At 27.0% G+C, this 19262-nt stretch overlaps 1 protein-coding gene across 4 annotated transcripts in view; it reads right to left on the reverse strand.

Annotated features, from left to right (window-relative positions):
- Window positions 1-19262, reverse strand: part of LOC126734538 (uncharacterized) — a 303120-nt gene that overhangs the window by 167469 nt on the left and 116389 nt on the right. The window lies entirely within an intron of this gene.

Here is a 19262-nt window from a genome sequence, read left to right on the forward strand (position 1 = left end):
AAAACATAATATTCAAACGGTAACAGAAAAATGGAAAAGGGATATAGAAAAAAATTGAGAAGTTCAATCTTCATTTTTATATCGTTATCTCAGTCAGATATGGCACAAAATATTAATAAAATTAAAGTTTTTTGTAATTATGCGAGAAAAATATAATTTAGCTCACTTGAGATTTTACATTGATCTATACTTTATATCTACTAGCCCACGAACTTCTAATTGTAAAATATAAAGGACCTTAACTTTTTTTTGCATAAAAATTTATTCTCAATATCTTCAACAATACAGTTTGTTTTATTTAAAACGTAAGCATAACGGGAATTTTATATTTTCATTGTTTCGTTTAACAATTTTATCAAAATGACACAACATATGCGTTCCACGGTCAGACAGTCAAGAGCTCATCTTAACCGCTAAAATATAGGCCAATGTCTGTTATTGTATTAAGAAACCAAACATAATAAAACTACAAAATCACGGGTTTTCGTATGTTATTTATAGGATGAACAATCGTATTATTATTTTTAATGTATGCCCACCTTGATATTAATTGAACAAGATAATCTATATAAATACATGTAGTGTCAAGTTATTAATAACTAAATACAATTGTATACACGTATATTTGTTTTGTTAATATCTGTTATGAAAAGTGATGAATTTTAGTTTTCGTTTCTTCCAAAAATTGATCCGAAACGATTAATAATTTTAACTTTCTGTTTTTTGACATTTTACAATTTTATGTGTTTTTTGATTTATTGTGTATGTTTTCTCTCTCTACAAATTTACCATTTTCTTGACAATAAAGCATTTTGATATAAATATCTGGATCACGGTCAAAACTAAGTCAGATTTTACATATTTCAGGCATTTTTTGCAATGATTGTAGAGACACTTTTTTATTAGGATTTTGAACTAGTTTTTTAATTTATTCTAAAGATTTGGCATAATTTTGGTTTTGTGTTCCAAAATTCATGTTTTTCAGGCTTTCTGGAGTCATTGACTATCATACAAGTGTTCCATTTATGTAAATTTGCATATCTTTCAGGCATTTGATACCACCTTTTATGTATTCCTCACATTTGAAATTCATTTGTCAGTCGTTCGTTCTCAATTTCTATATCTACCAGGTATTGACAATCATTCTATGATTCTTTCCGTCATTTGACGTTATTTTTATTTTATTTTATTTTATTCATTTAAAATCATTTTTATGGTCTTCCAGACATTTGAAATCATTCTTCATTTATTTCAGGCATGTGATATCTTTTTTATGTAATCCTGGCATTTGAATAATTTTTTTTTTCATTTAATTTCATGCATTTGACGTAAATTGTTATGTGTTTTAGACATTGAAAAAGTTTTTTGTTTTTAATTTTTATATCTATCAGGCATTAAAAGCGATTTTATGTTATTTTTAGTCATTTGACGTAATTTTTTATTTTATTCCATGCATTTAAATGAATTTTTTGTTTTTAGGGATTTAGACTAATTTTTCATTTTATTCGAGGCTTCTGATATCACTTTTTATGTATTCCTGGGATTTTAAGATCTTTTTCATTTTAAGTATTTAATGTGAATTTTTAGGCATTTATTTTTGGAATTTATTTCTCAGTCTTTCGTTCGCAATTTTAATAGAATAGATTAATTAATAAACAAAGATTATTAATATACAAAAAATGTTTACACACGTCAATGAAATGGTACACACATGAAAAATCAACAAATATCACGGAAAATCATTTTATGATATTTTTGGTTATTTGACATTATTTTTTATTTTACTTTAGGCCTTAAAAATCATATTTTTGCCTTTCAGAAATTTGGAATTATTTTCCATTTTATTATTCACTTTTTATGTGTTTTAGGCATTAAGATTTTTTTCATTAAATTTCAAGCATTTCTTGTAAATTTTTACGTCTATTCCAGAAATTTGGAATCATTTTTCATTTTATTCCAGGCATTTGAAGATTTTTCTAATTTTATTCCCAAGTATTTGACGGAAATGTCTTTAAGGCAGTTTAAGTCTATTTTTTAGTCTTTTGTTCTCAATTTTTATATCTATCAGACATTGAAAATAATTTGATGATAGTTTCAGTAATTTGACGATTTTTTAAATTTTATTCCATGCATTCCAAAAATTTTTTTCGTCTTCCAGAATTTTTAAATCTGATATGAATATGAACCATTTTTTTAAAAATTTTCATTATTTGTACTTTGTACTGGATTTCATGCTTCTTTTTTTCAGGTGTTCCCATAAATGCTCAATATAATTGAGATCTTATGATAAGATCTTAATTCGCTAAAAAAAATAACATAAAAGAAATATACAAACATTTTATAAAAACGAATAATTTTTTTGACAATAAAGAATATTATTAATTAAAATAGGGATGACAGTTAAAAATAAGTCAGGTTTTACATATTTTAGGCGTTTAATGGTTTTTATAGAAATTTTTTAATCAGGATTTTAAAGAAGTTTAATTCCATGCATTTTTAACATAACTGTTCAGGTTTTTTAGCTATCTCTTCTTGTAATTAGGCTTTCTGGCTATCCGAATTGATTGCGCTTTATTGGATATAATTTTTTAGGTATCCGCCCATTTAAAATAAATTTGCATATCTTCTGACCATTGGTAGTGGTGTATTTTCATTTGATTCCAGGCACTTAATATCACTTTTTATATATTTCTGGCATTTGAATATTTTTTTCATTTTATTCTATTAATTTAAAATATTTTTTTGTCTTTTAGGTATTTGAAATTAATTAAGTCATTCGTTCTTAAGGTTTAAATCTATCAGGCATTTAAAATTATTTATTAAGTTTTTCAGTTATTTGACGTCATTTTTTATTTTATTCCAGGCAATTAAAGATGTTTTTAGTTTTATTGCACGTACATTTTTTTTAGGTCTTTTATGCACTTTAAATGTATTTTTCAGTCTTTTGATCTTAAGTTTTATAACTATACTATATCCAAGCATTTGCCGTAAATTTTTATGTCTTTTAGGCATTTAAAAATCATATTTCAGTATTTCGTTCTTAATTTTTATACCTATCCAGCATTGAAAATCATTTTATGGTATTTTAAGTAATTCGGAGTATCCTGGATATGGATATGAACCATTTTTTTTTAAATTTTTATTATTTGTACTTTGTACTGGATTTCATGCTTCTTTTTTTCAGGTGTTTAGTGAGCTCTTATGATAAGATCTTAATTCGCTAAAAAAATAATATAAAAGAAATATACAAACATTTTATAAAAACGAATATTTTTTTTACACTAAGGAATAATATTAATTAAAATAGGGATGACAGTTAAAAATAAGTCAGATTTTAGATATTTTAGGCATTTAATGGTTCTATAGACATTTTTTAATCAGGATTTTATTTTTTAATTCCATGCATTTTTAACATAATTGTTCAGGTTTTTTAGCTATCTCTTCTTGTAATTAGGCTTTCTGGCTATCCAAATTAATTGCGCTTTATTGGAAATAATTTTTTAGGTGTCCGCCCATTTAAAATAAATTTGCATATCTTCTAACCATTGGTGGTGGTATATTTTCATTTGATTCTAGGCACTTAATATCACTTTTTATATATTTCTGGCATTTGAATATATTTCTAAATTTTATTCCGTTATTTAAAATTTTTTTTTTCTTTTAGGCATTTGCAATTAATTTGTCAGTCATTCGTTCTCAATTTTTAAATCTATCAGGCATTGAAAATCATTTAATGATATTTTCAGTCACTTGACGTAATTTTTTATTTTATTCCATGAATTTCAAATAATTTTCTTATCTTCCAGGAATTTTGAATCATGTTCCAGTTCTTGCCAGGCATTTGATAGCACTTTTTATGTCTTTAAGGCATTTGAAAATAATTTTCAGTCTTTCGTTCTTAATTTTTATACCTATCAAGCATTGAAAATCATTTTATGATATTTTCAATAACTTGAAGTATCCTGGATATGGATATGGATATAATTTCTTACAAATGAATAATTTTTTTTATAATAAAGTATGTTAATATTTAGATCCGAATGACAGTCAAAAATAATTCAGATTTTACATATTTTAGGCATTTTTGAGCAATGGAAATTTTTTAATCAGGATTTTAAAGAAGTTTTTCATTTAATTCCATACATTTAACATAGTTGTTAAGGTTCAGTATTAAGGCTTCTTGGCTATCGAAATTGAATGCGTATTATTGGATATCATTTTGTATGTGTTCGACCTATTTAATATAAATTTGCATCTTCTAACCATTGGAAGTGGTATATTTTCATTTTATTCCAAGCACTTATATATAATATCACTTTTTATATACATAATTCTGGCATTTAAATATTTTTTGAATTCTATTCCGTTATTTAAAATATTTTTTTGTCTTTTACGCATTTGAAATTAATTTGTCAGTCATTCGTCCTCAAGTTTTTAATCTATTAGGCATTAAAAATTATTTAATGAGCCTTTCAGTTATTTGACGTCATTTTTTAGTTTATTCCAGGCATTAATTATATTTTTTTCCCTGTTTTAGGCATTTAAATGACAAATTTTTAAATTATCATTATTTTCACTCTCTTCCCAGGTATTTTCATAACTTCTCAGTGGTTAAGATCTCTTTATTATATCATTATTCTGCTGAAAGCAAATATTATCTATAGCCATGCATATTTTCTGATACTGTAGGGAAATCTGTGTTAAACATCTTTTGACATAAGGGTCTAATAGTTTTTGGGCTTATTTTACATATTTCACCATATTGACACTTCTTGTATTATTCAGCCATTATACAATACTGGAGACAGAAAAGTATATATTTTCCAGGATTTGATTGAAAATATTGTACTAAAAATCCTAAAAATAATTGTACAATAAAAACTAGAAAAATAAAATTAAAAATTAAAAATCTGAGACTTTTAGATAACCCAGGAGAATAAAAAAAAAAATTTCTTTCCAAGATTTGAAGATAGAATATCCTTGTATGTTTAAAATATCCTAAAAGCAATAGTACAATAACGTCATATACGACTTTTTCTGCTTTAAGACGATGTTATTAATATATAGACAAACTAATATTTTACTTCAATTAGGAATATTTAATTCGAAATTCTGGAAACTGTGTTATCCCGGCTATTTAAGTAACCCTGAAGAATAACAAAAAATAGGATTTGTAGACGAGGAATTGTACAAAAATTTGTGGAAATAATTGTGGAACATATGTAATTTTCTAGGCTGGAAACTGAAACTGTTATCCAAAACTTTTTCCAGGATTTAAAGAATAAATCATGTAAGTAATTCTACAATAATGCTGGATGAAAAAATTCAATTCAAAACCCTAGAATCTGACTTTTTTATATTATTCAAGGGCATTGGAAGTCCCTAAGGAAAAGATTTTTTTTCAAAACTATGAGAATAAAAAAATGTACAAAAACAATTAAAAATATTTGTACAATAATGTTTGCAAAAAATATTCAACTCAAAAATCTAGAATCTCTGTTACTCCTGCTTTTTGGACAATCATGAATATTAATTTAAAAAAAAACCAGGATTTAAATATAAGAAATTGTACAAAAAAAGTCCTGAAATTTGACTTTTCTGTATTATTCAGAACCATTATTTGATAGCCCTGCAAAACTAAAAAAAAAAAATATTTATTTAAAAAAATATAAATAATATTCCGATACACTATAAATCTTGATACAGACTTGACATTCAGGTCTTTACAAACATTTAACACCAATGAATATTCACTAATTATAAAGTAAAATCCTCTTTAAATGTTACAATAAATACTATAAAGCCAAGACTCTCGTACATAAATTATTTTAAGATGAATGAATTATTTATTTGCAAATTATTTGAATTGAGATGGCGTTCAATAATAATTACATGAATTCTCCTTGTTTACCGAGACGATCGCGTAATAAAAACCACAATAAAAAAAAACCGCGGTTTATTATAAAATGCAACCCAGTAATTCGATAAGGATCGACTAAAATTACGGATTGTTATTTATTTGGTTATAAATTATATTAAAATTGTTTTCACGCGAATTTTAATTTTTTTTTCTACGTTTAACCTTGAATCGATTATGAATCTCAGGATTTTTTTTTTGTAATTACATATTGTTGGGAAGGATCTTTTTAATGATTATATTCGAAACGTTATCAGTTGAGGACGCCAAGCCCTGATTTTGCGTGACCCTTTTGAAAAGAACGAGAAAATAAAAAAGTTTCTACTTAATTTGACCAATCCTTTATTGATGGTCACACCTTATTAAGTAAATAAAGCTTCGATACTTAATGGCAGCTTTTCATTTATGTAGGAATCAATTGTGGTTGTTTTATTTTTTAGTTCATTGATTATTTCAGAAATAAAAGCTTTCTGAAAACATTTGATTGACAGAGAGAAGAATAATACTATACTCAGTCCATCTCAGATCATTTAAAGTTTGTCAGATTATTAAATTTTCCCTAAATTTTTCATCTCGTTTTGACTTTGGAAACGTTTTTTTTTAAATTCTTCTCTAGTTTTTATCACAATCTAATCGTTTTTTCCTTTTTTTAATAAATCCTACTTTCCTTTCAATTTCGTCCTAACTTTTGATTTTTTTTGCTTTTTGGTTCATGTTATCAATGAAAACCATAGTCATTTGCGTACTGATTTCTCTTCATTCGTTTTTTTTAAGGGGTCTCTTTAAACATTTTCCTTGAGTAGATATTAAATATGAATGATAACGGGATACAGCCCTATCTGACTCCTGGGAGAATATTTACCGTGTAGGTTTGCTCTTACATATTAATCTAAATAGTGGCTGATTCATTCCAATAAAAGTTTCGAATGATCCTTAGAGATCTTTATCACTCATTCCTGTATTCATCAAGGGGTCTATCATCTTTTCATGTTTTATTCTATCGAACTTCTTCTGGTAGTAATATTTTTACAGCGTTGGAACAATACTTGTAGACAGAAAAGTACTCTTCATAAATTGAAATCGTTTATATGAAACACTTTCCTTGCAGATTTTATAGATTCTTGGATGAGTGATTTTGAGAAAGAATCACGAAATTCTTGGGAATTAATATAAATTCAAATGTAAGTGGGTGTTATAACATCGATTATTTGTGTGTTAAAAAAAATTAGCTTCATCTCATTTTGTATTGACTATATAGGCTGAAAAAGGAGGTCCGTCTCAATTCAACTTCCTTCTATGTGCATGCACACATAAGACTAATTGTTCTATAATCACCACACGCTTAGACACCCTATTTTTTGGGTACCATTATAAATTCAGATATAAGTAATTCTTTTGGGATGTTCTAAGTATTATAGATGTTATTGAAAAGAATGTCATCGTCAAAATGCCTGGGGAATTCCGAATGTGCTCAATCTGTCCCTGGGGCCTTTTCTTCCTTTAGAGTTTTACTGGAAGATTTAACGTTTTCTCTCATGATATTAGGTCGAAACTCAGCCTAAATAGGAGGTTCTCTATACTTCTTTCAATTTTCTTTAATATCTTTTCTATCCACGATCAGCTCTCCTGCATCATTTCCGAATTTTCCAACATTTCAACTTTCTAAATGCATATTAATTATACTGATCGAATCTGCTTTGCTAAAGTTCTATTTCTTGCATTTCTCAAAGTCAATACTTTTTGTTTGGCTTTCTTGAATTTGCCTTTGTATGTTGAGGAACTGTTCTTTTGTTTTCTCCATTATTCCATGAGTAAGGGAATTTCTTTTTTCTTGATCTTCAAGGAGACTGACTGATTATTTGACAAAGCCGTCACAGTCTCTACAACACAATTTAGTTCTAAGAAGACATCGTGAATTGATTGTTTAAAATAAGGACTCAGTCAGTTTTCATTTACTTCCAGGCAGTTTAAGTCAGTTCTCAGTTACTTCCAGATGATTAAAGCAGGTTTTTGTATATTTTAGATAGTGAAGGTCAGTTATTCCATTTTGTCTAGGCCCTTTAGGTTAGCATTCAGGAACAAAGTTAGGAAGTCTGCCATTATCATCGATGACAAATGCAAAGTATTTCAGCATTTCTTTTAATCTTAAGAGAAAATAAATCATTCAATATGTGGTAACAAATTAGGTGAAAATCATTGATTTTGTGTCCATGAAAAGGCGACACCCATGACAAATGTCATTCTAGAAAGGCTAAAAAAGACGGTTTAGATATAGATGCGATTGCAGGGGTCAATTATGAAATAATCAAGCAACTATGGCAGGTACACTCCAGAAAAGAATGAATGATATATTCCAAATTAGTGAGAGTTCGTGACGCTTGTGTCAATCCGCATGTAATTATTATTATATTCAAGTAATTTTTTAGCACAGTTGAATAAATCATTGACGTCCTCAAAAAATTCATAAAAAATACGGTCAAGTGCCAGTCTGATACTAAATGTAGTGCAAATATAATAGCAATAAAGAGTTTTTTAACTCAACTTGATCAAGTACAAAAGACCCTTGAGAAGTTATGGAATACACAAACTGTTCTTTTATTCTTCTGGAGAAAGATACTTCAAATAATTGATAAAGTGCAGATAACGCTGACGTTACTTGAAAACTTTGGAGGACCATCTGCAAAAATGGAAAACAAGTCTCTGTGATTCAAGTTACAAAAAGTTTTCTAATAAATATTTTAAATAATCTTATTGTTGCGTTTTTAAATTGTTAATTGTGTTAAAATGCGTTTTTAATTTTTTAACTATAAAAGAAATGAAAAGACATTTCGGTTTTCTTTGCACCTTTAATAGAAGAAAATTGCAATTTTCTGACTCAAATTAACGAAAAGGAAGTGTTTAATGATTTAAAAGTTGTTATTGTTCTGTTAAAAATAGCAAAAAGAAATGAAGATAAATTAAATCTTAGTCCTAAGGGAATATTACTATTAGGTTCGTCCTTTGGATTAAAAGCGAATTAACCTCTTTGAAATTTTTACTTTATCCGTAGCATCTAAACTCAATATAATTATTAATCTTACTTGAGATCAAATATGCGTCTAGATCGATTGTCCAAGTTGCCAATTATATCAATTGAAAATGAAGCGGTATTAGTTTATGATGACGTTGGTTGAATGGATTTTAAAATAGGATATAATAACGAAGGCAGTTGAGGCCAAAAAATTGTCCAAACTGCAGAAATTAAAGGCTTCTGGAAAAATTGATAAAATATTTAGTTATTTCTTCCAGGCAGTTAAAAATGGAAAAAAAATACTTCAACTGTCTGGAAACAAAACAGAATCGACTTTAACTACCTAGAAATTACCAAAAAGGTTGTCATTTAAACAGAAATAAATGCTTTAACTTAAATATTCAGAAACTAATGATATTTTTAGCTGTAAATGTGTACAAATTCAAGGGGTTTGCGTTGATTTTTGGAGAAAGTCTTTTGATCTTCCGAACTCCAAAAAAGGAAACGATTTTAAGATCAAGGAAGAAGTAATAAAGATATTTCTAAAAAAGGCAAGGAAAAATAAACAAAAAAATTGATTTTGTAATTACCGATAATTTTTACCATTTTCTCATTTCTCGAAGGCATGATTTACCACCGTTGCCTAAGTTTTTTTATAATTTTCTTTTTCAATTTTTTTTTCTTCATATTTTGCTTATATTTCTTTTATAATATAACTTTTGCTCTTCTGTTTTATTTCCTTTTTTTTATTTTGATCCTCTGTGTTTTAAAGATATTATTATTTTTAAGTATGGCTGTCTTCGTTATGTAAGAGGAATATTATTTTGATATGATTTAGAAAGTATAAAATAAAATTCTGGCCAAATGAAATAATTTTATTTGATAATTTTAAATATATTTAAAATATTTTTCTTGTATTGTTAGATATTCTCCTTTTTTTTTAGAGTTTTTTGACGTTGTTTTCTGCTTTTTCTAGCTTTTTGTCTTAAACTTCTTGTTTTGCTCTTTGCTTCTTATTCTCTAAACGCATCTAACTTAATTATTATTATTATTATATTCGAAGTAATTAATACCATTTTTTATGTGTAGCTTTTCAATAATTCTTTTTATAGTTGAAGAAAAGGAAAAAGCAGTCCATTCTTGCAGTGGAGTTAATAGGTCAATATTTTTTAGTTACCCAATTCTTTTTATGTTTCCAGGCTTACGAATTTATTTTTCCTATTTTTTAATTCCAGACTTATAAAATTTTTCTTCCATGATTTTTTAATTTTTTTCTAGGAATTAAAAATATTTTTTAAACTATATTTGTTTCCTTTATTATTTTATTCCTTTCAAAGATTTTTACATTATTCTTTATGTGTTAGTCGAGGGAGTCTACATTTTCTTCCACGCATTTGATGTAATTTTTTATTATTTGCCATTTATTTCAATAATTGTTTATATATTTAGTATTCTTATATTTTCCAGGATTTTTAAAGAAATTTAAAATATGAGAAATTACTGACAGTTTCTTTTATGTTCTTTCCATCCACTATTGCCATCATTATTGCTTCTTCTTCTTCTTGTTCTCTATTTTTTTCTTCCTATTTCTTGTTATACGTCATATTGCTTTTTCTCTTTTTAGTTGCCTTTCAGATCGAGAAGAATTGTATTATACAGTACGTATTACACTATTGTATATGTAACAGTTTGTTTTTGTACTAGACCTATTAGTGTAAAGCTTCTTATTTCTTATTAGGTTGTTCTTGTTTCTTCTCCTCTTGGATTTAATTTATCTTTCTCTAGTTTAACGAAAAATTAAAAAAAAATTACTAGTTTTTGACTCTACATCAATCATCCTTCCATATCAAAAATCGGGAAGAATAGTTTGCACAAATCATGCAATTAGATAAGCAATATATAATATAATTTTACCACTTACCCTACCACTTTTGCCATCGGTCTTGCTTCTTCTTCTCGATCCCTTTCCTCGTCCTAATTCCTCAATTTTCTTTCTTCCTTTTATTTGTTGTGGGGCATATTACTTTGCTCTCTTTAGCTATGTTACAGATCGAGAAGAATTATATAATTTAACACCTTATTTTTGTGCTCGACTATTGGTGTTAAGCTTCTTACTTCTTATTAGGTTTTTCTTCTTTTCTTCTCTTCCTCTAGTTTTACATAAAATTAGAAGAAATTATTGAATTTTCATTTTTCATTAATCATATTTTCATATCAAAAATCAACAAGAGTAGTGTGAATAAATCTTGCAATTAGATAAGAAAAATTTAATTTCACCACTTATCCTACCACTCTTTCCATACTTCTTGCTTCTTCTTTTCGATTCATAGTCTTCTTGTTCTCTATTTTTTTCATCTTATGTTTTGTTGATTGTCATGTTCCTTTTCTCTCTTTAGCTATCTTACAGATCGAGAAGAATTATATAATCCTTATTTTTTATTATATTTTATATTTAAACACCTTATTTTTGTACTGAATTAATTTTTGTATTCGCTTCTTATTTCTTATTAGATTTTACTTACTTCTTTTTCTCTTCGATCTATGTTTTCTTCCTCTAGTTTTGACAAAAAATTAAGAAAAATTACGAAATTTTCATTTTTCATCAATCATATTTGCATACCAAAAATCGAGAAGAATAGTGTAAATAAGTCTTGCAATTAGATAAGAAATACGTAATTTTACTATTTACCCTGTTATTCTTGCCATCATTCTTGTTTCCTCTTCTTGATTCATAGTCTACTTATTCTCTATTGTATTCGTGTTATGTTTAACTCGAAAAAATTCATCCATTATCCTATAGATGCTGGTCATACACTTTTATAAAAGGTAAAAACGCGAAATCGTTCGTGAAAGATTTCGTGTTTTTACCTTTTATAAAAGCATCTTATGTTTTATGAATTATCATGTTCCTTTTCTCTCAGATCAAGAAGGATTATGTGTCATTATTGCTTCCTCTTCCTCATTCATAGTCTTCTTGTTCTCTATTTTTTTCATCTCATGTTTTGTTGATTATCATGATCATTTTCTCTCTTTAGCTCTTCAGATCGAGAAGGATTGTGTGATTTAAGACTTTATTTTTGTACTCGATTTATAAGTGTTAACTTTCTTATTTCTTATTAAGTTTTTCTTGTTTCTTTTCCCTTGGATCTAATTTCTCTTCCTCTAGTTTTAATAAAAAATTAAAAGAAAATATTAAATCTTCATTTTCCATTAATCATTCTTCCATATCAAAAATCGAGAAGAATAGTGTAAATATAAATTACATTATATCTAATTGAACTACAATTAGATAATTAATAGATACACTACCACACTTGCCATCATTCTTGCTTCTTCTTTTCGTTTAATAGTCTCCTTGTTTCCTATTTTTTTCTCCGTGTTTTTTGATCAATGTCATATTGCTTTCTTTCTTTAGTTGTCTACCAAAAAGGATTGTGTGATTTAACACCTTGTTCTTATGGTCTATTCGTGTTTAGCTTCTTATTTCTTATTAGGTTTTTAATATTTCTAACTTCTGTTTCACTAGTTTTAACTAGAAATGACTAAATTTTTATTCTTGACTAATTAATCATCTACTCGTACCAAAGACCGAAAAGAATGGTGTGAATAATTGATGCAATTAGATAATAAATGGGCCGTAAGACAAAATATAAACCAAATCGATATATTACTCTTCTTTTAATATAATAATATAGCATAATAGCCACATACAAAAAAACTGGTATCAAAAAAGAAATAATAAATAATATACATATTTTATGTAACTTTGTTTTTGCTCTCGTTCTTCTCGATTTCTATCTGTGTGTTTCATGTCATGTTTTCCTTGATTCTCTTTACGAAGTTTTTATATTTTTTTTCGAATTCAATAATTATGTAGTCACGCTGATTTAAGCCATGATGAAATTTAAATAAAAAATCCAAAAAAACCAACTGCATAATATACTTTACCTATTTCCATATGAATAAAAAAAATCTGACGGTCCTTGAATGAGATTTTAAAATAATACTTCCGCCGTTATCCGTGTGTGTATCATTCACGCATTAATTGGTTTTTCTATTCAAAAAAAGTAATTGTTTATTTTTCTAAATAATTACTTCATTATTAACAGGGAGAGCAGTCGTTTTATTAAAATCTTTTTATTTCAATATTTATAGGAATTTTTAATAAATGTTTGGTTGCGATGGAAAAACAATTAAAAAAACCGGAAAAATTACTTAAATGTGAAAAGTCTATTGTTCTACCTACGTAAATCGTTTAAATAAATGAACATTTTTGAACCAAGCATAATAAGGTTATGCACCATTCACAAAATTAATAGTTATATGGCAGCGATTTTTTTGAAATAAAAAATAATAATTAAAGCTTAATTATTCATACTCCATGAAAAAAAATCTCATTTTTCTTTGCGCTTATTATTGTATTCTCTTTACTAGATTTTTCTTAATTTACTATATATCACGCATCTAACTTTTATTCTTCTGATTTGTAAGAATGACTTACTGCAACAGTACCCTTAGGCTTTTCTTTTAGCTTGCTTCAGTCTTGTCGTCATTGTTGTTACTTCTTTATTTTTTAATTTTAATACTTTATATTATCTTCCTTGTCTTTTTTGCCTTTTTTCTTAATATACCCTAAAAGTGTTATGACATTTCTCATGTGTCTTTTCTTCCTATGATTTTGATGGGCAATAACATAATAATAATTGTAGATTTTTTATAAATAATCCTTGAGAAACAAAGAATAAGATATGACACAATTTTCGCTGAACAATTAAAGCAATAATTAAAACGAGAGAAATTTTTTAAAAACTTTTTTCTTTCATTCTCGAGCAGCACCGCAAGGCCAACGTATTGTTTGTCTGATGATCGTTATTTCATACTATTTAATGTTATTATAATTTTAAAGACCACTTTATTTATAACCAACCTTGGCTCGAGAATTATCATTTTACCTAGTTTATGGCAAAAATTCTAAATAAAACCATTTAAAGTCTTGGGTTTATTATAGCAGGTGTTGAGAGTAATTGTTCCTTTATGCTTTACAAAATACGAAAATTAGAGCTAAATTAGGTGTATAAATCATAAAAAATATGTTGAATAATTTAGTTTCTGTTCCTGTTTTATTAACAATTATCATTATCTTTCAAATAATGCAAATGGTTTTTTAGGCTTTCTAGATTTTTGGGTAAATTTAAATAACTTAATCAGTCATTTTTTTACAATTTTTCACTTTATTCTAAGTATTTGGCATACAATTTTATATTTCAATCCTTTTGGAATATGTTTTTTATAGACCTATAATTTTCACGCTACTGTATGTATTTTTATTTGTTGTCCATGTACCATGTCTTTGAAATAATTTTTTATACCTTCCAGGAGTTATTTTCGAGGGTAAAACCATTTTTAAAGCATTTAAAACCAAATAAAATAAATAATGTTTTAAAAAATATATCATTTTTTTAAAATATCTTTCAGGTTTAACAAATTAATTTTTTAGGTTTCCTAGCTTTAGCTTAGCTCTAGCTTTCCTTTATTTTTATATTATATATTTTTATATAATTATATATCTTTCAGGTAATAATTCTTAGCCAAATTACGTTTAATTTTATATCAAGAATATAATGTTTTTTTTTAATATTTACCAAGTATTTGTAATAATTTTTCATTTTATTTTTTATGCCTAAGAAACTTAAAAGAAATAGAAAAATCCTAAAGCCGGATTTTTTTTTAAAACCCTATAATGCTTAAGCGTAAAATGCGTGACAGAAATATGAAAATATTTAAATTATTTTAAGAAAAAAAATTTTCTTGTATATTTTTAAGGAAATAAGATGAAATAAAGAATTGCATAAAAAGAATACAAAAAATGCTTTACTTGCCTGATATAGGAGATCATTAAAATGGTCTTAAATGTAAAAAATAAAAATAAAAATAATTGTCTAAATGATCTAAAATTAATAAACAAATACTTTCAGAAAAAATAGGCTATACTGCATTTTAAAGAGGTAGAGAATAATAATTTCCGAAAGTTTTGTGGTCATCCATGGGCGTAGGTAAACTTAGTACTTAGTTAATGAATAAAGCGAGAAAAAAAGATAAGGTTCGAAGGCTATAAGAAGGGTATTGGTAGGTGCGATTTTTAAATGCAACATTGATTAACATAATATTTAATATACTAATTTGGCACGCAATGTTAAACTTTATTGTTCTTTCAACAGGTAATTTTGCTTATAATTATAAATGCCTAATATATCATCGATGTTCTGCAATCACGATTTGTAAAGAACATTTTTTCAGTTATCTCTGTTCTGAAATTTTATCATTTGTCGTAGTTGAATTAATGATTATTTTAAGATTATGGCTTTTTAACATTGATACTTGACTTTAATAGTAATTAGGAGAAAGGTTACTCCTATACTACGTGGATTATTTAAGGCATAAGAAGTATGTTAGAAAATTTAATGTTATTTCTTGTTCAATAATTTAACATAACATTTTATATAATTAATTTACATATTATTAACATCTTCCAAATAATGGAAATTATTTTTAGGCTTTCAAAGATTTTTGGTTAATTTTTGATGCGTTCCGGGGATTTCAAATAATTTGTTATATCATATTCTTATCATAACTAGCTATATCTTTTTTAGAATTTTTGAATTTATTTCAATAATTTTTAATATTAAAAACATATACAGGGTTATTGGTAATTCGATACATTCCTTTGGAGATGTGATAGAGGAGGGGGTAAGAAGTAAATTGAACCCTAATATGTATTATGCAAAAGTTGATAGCTTTCGACATATTTAATTTTTTCTGTTTTTCTTCAAAATGTAGACCTTAGTGGTTTAAAAGGCAGTTTCACACTTATAATAAAAATACAAAACCATGTCACCTAACTTTTAAGCATTTGTATCCTGTGAGCTAGCTTAGGTAATAGGGAAGTTTTACGTAAATTTTGAAGAATGTAGCATAATTTTTTTTCAAAAAATATCCACTAAAAATTGTAGTATTTTATTTAAGAATAAAAAATTACACTTTGCATCGAGAATTTACCTATGCTTACAACTATTTGCGGGACTTTTGCCATTACAAACGTAACACTATTGTGTTGAGCATGTATTTTGCCTAAAAAGTTAAAAAAATATACAGCGGATTTTCTGGAAACTGCCTTTTAAACCACTAAGGTCTACATTTTGAAGAAAAACAGAAAAAATTAAATATGTCGAAAACTATCAACTTTTGCATAATACATATTAGGGTTCAATTTACTTCTTACCCCCTCCTCTATCACATCTCCAAAGGAATGTATCGAATTACCAGTAACCCTGTATATTTAAGCTATTGTATATATTTTTATTCGTTCCATATTTTTGAAGTAATCCTTTTATCTTCGAGGATTCTTATTATATTTTTAACTGACTAAAGCCATTTTTAAGGCCTTTACAAAAAAATTAACTGAGTAAATTTTTAAAAATAATTATAAAAAAAGAACTAAATCTCATGTATAAATTATAAAATATCTTAAAAAAAATATTTCAATATTTTTCAGGTATTGCAAAATTATTTTTCAGGTTTCCAAAGTTTTTCTATGATTTTTTTATATTGTCAATTAATTTTTTTTAAAGTTCTTAGTCATGTAACTTTTCGTTTTATTCCGAGCATTTAATGTAATATATTTTATAATTAATCCAGAATTTTAAAATAGTAGTTTTTTATTTAATTTTTTTAAGTCTAAAAAGCTTGATAAGAAAATGTAAGGTCTTCTTTTATCAAAGGTCTTCTGTCAGTTTTTCTACGAAATTATAAAAAACATAGTACAAAATTTCAGAACTAGAAAAAAATAAGATCTCAAATGCCTTAAAGAAAATATAATCAAATAAAATATTTCATAAAAGAATTTAGAAAGGCTTTAGTTGCCTGATATAAGATATCATTAAAATGGCCCAATAAAAATTACAAAGTTAAGGAAATTACTATAAATAAAAATTTAAAATGATCTTAAATCTTTACAAAATAATTTAAAAATTAGTGTCTAAAAGATCTAAAATTAATAAAAAAGTAGTTACATAAAAAAATTAGTTAAATGCCTAATCAATAACTTTTATTCCCTAATGTAATTCATTTATGTGCATGGAAAGTGAGATAAAAAATTTAGAAGTCGTAACTATCTTGCAAAAAACTGTAAAAAAACATTGACTACTTTAAATAAATAAAAAAAAATCAAATATACCTCAAAAAATCAAAAATATAAGGAGTAGGCAAAAGCTTTTCACTACCTAAAGAAGAAAGACGGATTTAGAAAGTCTTCCAGACTTGTCGATTTTTTTTAATGCTTTACTCTTTTAGGATTTTTTTTTATATGCTATTGTACCTAATAAGTTTAACGTAATTAAAAAAAAATTAAAGCCGAATCATATGTGTAAATCGATTCTTAGCAAAAAATCCTGTGTTCTGTTATCACATATTTGATTAACCCCAGATCAAACAAAATGCCAAGCCACGTTTAAGACACGTTTTTGAATAATTTACCATCTAATTTATCACTTCGTAATTTATTGAAGCAATTAGACTAATAAATGTATCAAAATCCCCAGCGGCTTTGTTTAAAAAAGTTTTTATCAAATTACGACGTTCTGCCATCACGGTTTGCAAAGGTGATTTTTTTGCAATTTTTTTCTGACAACTGATGTATATCATTTGACGTAGTCGAAGTAATGATTATTTTAAGTTTATGGCTTTTCAACATTGATACTTGACTTTAATAGTAATTATGAGAAAAGTTAATCCTAACGTAGATTATTTAGAAATTTATATTGTATGCAATGATTTTTTAAGATAATAAACCTGTGGGTCATTACCAGGAATTTTTACTATAATCTATATAAAACTAATAAATAAATGATTGATCATCTGGAAATTGTGTTTTTCTGCCTTAGTTTATCTAATTACGTGTAAAATATTTTAATTAATATTTTATTATCATCCGTTATGATACCTTAGATTGAATCGGTATTTACATACTTGATACTTTTTTGGCTTCGAAATGTCCAATATAAAAGAAATCTCTGTGCTAATTAAATATTTTAAGACTGTCGTGTTATAAAGACGTGTTAAGAACATTATAATTTTAAATCAGTGACGTTTTAAACTTTGCAATATAGCCAACCCATGTCAAGCGGCAGCGAAAGCGATGCTGGACGAATATAGAAACTCCAAAAGGACATTGAAAACCGAGATTAATAATGAAAAAAGAAACATGTGGAAGAATTGATGGTAGAAACTAAATGATGATGTGTGGAAACCGGCCTATCAGATCACAACAAAAAGAAAAATTAAGAAATATAAGAGGCCATCAGATCATAATAAAAAACTACATTAAAGCTGCCATATTACACTATTAGAGAGATTGTTGATATCTTGTTTCCGTCAAAAACTTACACGTACTGCAGATTGGCTGGACAGACTCCAAAGCCTTTCTTAACAGTGTAGTTAGAACACCCAGTACAGCAAATAAATATGAGAAAGGCACCTGGTCTGGGCTAACTACCAGCAGAAATAATCATAGAGGTCGCGAGAATAAGACTGCATCTACTTTCAAAAGTAATGAAAATCATCAAGTTTTCCTCTATCATGGAAACAAGACAGGTTTATTCTGCTGGTTAAAACGGGTAAATACGCTGACCAGACAAATTCTTACCGCCGATTAGTAAAGTTCTAGGTAATGCAACAAGAATCGACAGATGGGGTTAATGGAGAGAGGTGGTGTATGTTGAGAGCTCTGGAATTAAAAAACATACAACAGTACTTTTGAATATTATCTTTTGCCAATTACGAGGAAGACAATTATCTCTATACACGGGTAAGCATACCTGGATGCAAGAACACGATCTTGATCTAGCCCTGGAAAAACCGAAGCCGTCACTATATGTGGAAAGAGAAAACGAGACAATGTCGTATTCAACACTAAAAATACTGAAATTAAGCCATCTCCTTTCTGGGAATTAGTATCGGCCAGGATATGTGTTTTAAAATTATACTAAATAATGAAGAATCGAAAACTATTTTATCTGGTAACGGAATGTACCCTATTGTACGGGTGCAGTATTTGAATGGGGGTAATTTACCTAAAAAAGTGCCCTGATATGGAGCACATCTAGTGTGGCGAAGTGGACACACGGGAGCACACTATCTTTACATGCGAACGTTGAACTCAGCAACGGCTAAATGCTAAAATGAAACTGGACCTCCTCGTACGAGCATAAAATCTAATGGAGACAATGATATCTTCTAAGCAAAACTGGCAAATAATTCATAGACTGATAAAAATCATCA

The sequence above is a fragment of the Anthonomus grandis genome, chromosome 3 (genome assembly GCF_022605725.1).
Source record: "Anthonomus grandis grandis chromosome 3, icAntGran1.3, whole genome shotgun sequence".
In the NCBI taxonomy this organism is placed as follows: Eukaryota; Metazoa; Arthropoda; class Insecta; order Coleoptera; family Curculionidae; genus Anthonomus; species Anthonomus grandis.